Source organism: Lepisosteus oculatus, unplaced genomic scaffold (genome assembly GCF_040954835.1).
Source record: "Lepisosteus oculatus isolate fLepOcu1 unplaced genomic scaffold, fLepOcu1.hap2 HAP2_SCAFFOLD_37, whole genome shotgun sequence".
NCBI classification, from domain to species: Eukaryota; Metazoa; Chordata; class Actinopteri; order Semionotiformes; family Lepisosteidae; genus Lepisosteus; species Lepisosteus oculatus.
Window position 1 is genome coordinate 702,206 of NW_027167902.1, and position 5,085 is coordinate 707,290.

Consider the following 5,085-nt stretch of genomic DNA (forward strand, 5'->3'; position numbering starts at 1 on the left):
TTTTTTTATATAAAATTAACCCATTATGCAACAGGGGTTTGAGCAAAAGTCACTGTGAATAAGGGAATTTATCAATATTAATTAGCCGTTTCACTACATTATAGATAGCTGAAGGATTATGATACAGTATATCGATTTCGCTACAAATTGACAAGCATATTTGATGACACTTACCAAACAAGTTTTAAACAGCGGAGAAATAGTTCACCACGACGATAGCAATGCAATGTTTGACTGCATCTCCCTATGTGATATATCTGTATTTGGGTATATACAGATCACGTAATTCAGGGAGCACTGTTACGTCAGGTCACCAACCATTATTACGACGCTCATATGTCATAGAGCTCCTTAGGATGTTTGTATAATCTTTATCCAAATTTTCATATGGCCGCAGTTACGGCGTTTATTTTACAGTTAATGTAACAGGGTGTCATTATATTTTTCTGTCTTTATGGTGGCAGACCACTTAAATAAATCTGAGTAGGCGGTTTCTACAAGTGGGTCAGATAAAATATTAAATATACAGTAAAAGCTCACACCTATTCATACCCTTTATGTACTGTATATCTACAATTACGTATACTACGTATACAGTTATCGTATACTATAATACGATAACTACCATTACAAAATGTCTCCCTTTTGATTTGAAGTGGTTCTTTTAAATAAGTAAATTGCAATCACTTAGCCTACATCTGAGCTCCTAATTCATCGCGACGACGGACTGAGACTCCAGTCGGATTTGTGAGAAGGGGTGTGCCTGTTTTAAAACCGATTCATACGTCTTAAACACATGGACATAGATAGCAGTCTGTGTTATATAATTTATCTTTTTATTTTATTTAAATTTAAGTATCACATACACATTTTCAAAGTAACTGTACCCCTTTTAATTATGATCCCCATCGCTCACAGCTCCGAAGGTGAGACGAGGGCTACTTCAGATGGGATTTCCAATATTTCTCTCTTAGCTTGTATACCGGTGGAAAGGAGAGGGGTCTTAAAACGTGTTGATAGTAAGATTGGGATGTATTTGCAGTCTAGATATAGTTTTTTTAATGTTCGGAGCCGCCACAGATTCATTTTCTTACGACTGCTTTTCTGGATGACAATGACAATGCAAACGATGGTGTTAAGGCGAGGCTGTGCCTTAAGGCTCCTCTGCTTACAATATTCAGCGCGTAAATCGCAAACGAGCGCCTTCCCTTACGATGAAAATGCAGAAAATAAGACCACGAGATTTAAACCTACGGCTTACAAATTTATGCGTAAACACTAAAACCGTATCTTTAGCAAAACTGGCGAGACAATGTGTTTTATCATTTAAAAAAGTACTGGAAAATAATTAAAGGTTATCACGATAAACAGAGGTTACTGATCTACTACTGTACGCTGTGACCAAAAATGAGAGTCCCCCGATCCTCGCAGCCTTCATGCTTTGGTCTTGGCCTGGCCGTTTTTTTTTAAGATAATGGGGTCAAGTTAAGAAATTATGCAAGTTTCTAATCAAATCCAAGGGCGCCCCGATCTCCTAAACATCTTTAGAAGGCCGACGGACCACACTGCACGGTCCGGGTCCGGGCCCTGACCCGGTTCTGGATAATGCCAGCTTAAACTGAAAAATTCTACTGTACATATTATGTTTCTTATTATGGTATATATGTATAATGTGGCGCGACCGCTTCACGAAGCTAGAAAGAAAGTTATCCGCCATTTTTATTTTACCTGCAATTGAATTTGCCATTAAAATCACGATTAATACCGCAGCTGCTAAATTACTTACCTAAAAGCGTTCAGATACAAAAGCACTTGAGCTGTAATGTTTATATACTGTTGGCCCGATGACCTACTTCAAGAAGAATTGTTACATAGACCGCCAAGGACTGTCATCACACTTTACGTCATAAAGCGCTTTAAAACTTTTGACAAGTTCAACACCTCATATTTTGTACTGTTTATCATGGTAAAAGGAACTCAAAGCAATTCTAAAAATGATCGAAAGGTAAAAATACAAGCTTATACGAGCTGTCGTTTTAACATTTATAACATATATTTAAACAAAACATATATAATCTATTTTAATAAAATAGAAAAGTGTTCTTAGTCTTCACTTAAAAGCTGTTAGAAGCTGCCTTTCTGACAAGAGAGGTCTGTGAGTTCCACAGTCTCAGTGCATTAAAGTCAAAACCAGTTGCTTTTTATTTCCTGTTTTACGACAGAGCAAGGAGGGTGTCCACAGACCACTGTGCACCTGCAGACTGATATGGGGGGTAAAAAGTCTAGAAGTTAGTAAATAAGATTTTAACATATGTTCTAAAACACACCGGACACCTGTACAGTGATGCCAACACAGTGATCTGAGCTCCTTCTTTGAGTTAAATCCTAGCATCTGCATTTTTTACAAGTTGTTGCTATGGCAGAGCATGACCAGAGCATAACAGAAACCACCCATTTTCTAACCGCTTCATCCAATTCAGGGTCAGGGGGTCAGGGGGTCGCGGGGCACGGGGGAGCCAGAGCCTCAGAAAGTAATAAGCAGGAGATACCTGGGACTGGATGGTAGTCCAATGCAGGGAAGACACAGACACTCACCAATTATCCCAGAAGCCAATTAACCTACCAGTAGTTCTTTGAACTGTGGGAGGAAGCCGGAGCACCCAAAGCAAACTCATGCAAACATGGGGAGAACATACAAGCTCCATACAGATAGCACCCCAGGTCCAGAAGTGTACCCAGGGCCTCAGCACTGTGAGCTAGCAATGCTAAACGCTGGGCTACTGTGCATGCTAATTTCTAGGCATCAGGTGATCAATCAGGTAGTGTTTCTCAGATAAAAGGACACCAGTTATTTAGTATGAGATTCAAATTGACCTCAGAACAAAATATAACTTATGTTATATAACTTATATAGAACTTACTACAGCATAACTGTCTTATTTGGCTCTTGTAGAAAATATTAACAGCATGCCTATTAAACATACAGTATCTAGCAATCAGCAATCAAAATAAAAACATTTCCAAACATGGAAACTGCCCAGTTATTGAAGCATTTCAAAGACATTAATCTATTCAATAATTACAGTTTCAAGTAGATAACAGATTTATATTCAGATTACGAAAGTATCATAACAACGGCTGCTTGTGTAAGGAATCCATGAATACCACTGTACATGAGAATTTCACACCTATTTGTAATCAATACACAAAATCCTATTGAATTTCAGGTACTTGTTCATTCAGCATTGCTTGACTCCGCGGACTCCTTGTTGTTTCAATATTCTAGCAATAGGACTAATCGCCAATACAGTGCCGTTGTAATCTATTCCTTCTGCCAGCAGAGGACGGTATTCGCACAGCCAGTTCAGGATAAGATACGGTCCTCGCAGTTCACAGTACAACTGGCCACAGCCGTACTCGGAATATGCTCTCGATAACCTCGTTTAGTTTAAGAACGGCCGTATTTCATATCAACCCACAGATGCATTGCATAAACACTAGAATTCTGGTTGTACTTAAATTGACCTTATACGTTTTGGATTATGTTTAACCTTCTTCAATTTCTTTAACCATATTTTGAGATGATTACGTTTACAGAAGCAAATATTATTCAGTGCTTTTTCTTCACTCCTTTAATCAAACCCACATTTCTTTAAGGAGGGCCATTGTGAAACTCCCCAAAGTGAGCTGAATTAATCTTTTATTCTTCACACCTGCGAAGTCATTCCTTCATTGTGTAATATGAAGGCCTTTCATTATTCACGTATACTACAACATCTGAAAATAATCGGTCTTGAAATAGTTGAATGAAAGAAAATCCTGAATAACTCCTCCAAATGCGTGTTACACTTTCATCAAGTACACACACTTTGAATGTGATGAACTATAAAAAGTTATTTTAACCATACCCAATGGAGCTCAGGAGTGCGATTGCATACACAATCATGTATTCAGTGTTTGGACATCAGCCGTACATCAGAACAATCATTTCACTAACACAGCTCCGTGTTGAGTGACTTCCCTCCAAGAACACAAAGTCACTTTCCCTTAGCAATTATTGCAAGGACGTAGATTATCTGCCTTCTGCATCAAGCCCTGTATGATATACTGTACAAAGCCAAGCTTTGGGATAGTGCTTTGTTTGGATCCTTGTCTTGATCCTTTTGGATCCCAGGCTGCTCATTTGCAAATGAGTTTTGACATTAATTAAAGTGACTATAGCAATGAGGTGGCACTGTGGTTCACAGAGCTGGGGTCCTGGGTTCAATTCCTGGGGTGCAGTCTGGATGGAATTGTATGTTCTCCCTTCATTTGTGTGGATTTCTTCCAGGAGCTCCAGTTTCTTCCCACAGTCCAAAGACATACAGTACTAGTAGGTTAAGGTGGAACTACAGTCCCAATTTTGCAGACACAAAAGTATTTAATTTCAGTCACAAAATAAAATCATTGACATTATAGAAAAACTTTACAAACTCAAAATTGAGCACAAAATCATGAATTTTGTGAAAGGACTGTAAGTTACGCCATGTTGTAACAAATTCGCATTCAAGTTCCACACAAATTGCGATGTGATGCAGCCCTTCCTGCTCACTAATCATTGTAATGACTAATGCAATGTGATGTAGGAGAGAAAAGGTATAGGTTATGCAGCAAACATTTCACTGCAAAAAACGTTCCATTCCAAGGTTCTTTATGCAGAGTTAACAATGTAATATTATTTATTGGCAAAAACGTAAAAAAGTTGAGAGCAATATTTCCATTGGATTAAACGAGATGTATTCACAAGCCTGCTCCTTTACAATGTCACAGGGCCACATCAGATTACAGGAAGTTTTGCTGCCTCGTTCTGAATCGCAGAACATGGTAATTCTTTAACCTTGAAATGTAGTCTATTTTGTGATGAAATGATGCAATGTCCCTTTACTGAGAGCCAGCAATCAACGGATGTGTCTGATCGTGAATGGTTTTCCCTGTTGTTTGTTGTATTACTTGGTGTTGCATTTTAAGCTGTGCATGAGGCAGGACCCGGAGGCTGCTGCTTCTGCTGGTGCTTCTGCTGGGATTGAGGAAGAGCTGAGCGCCATG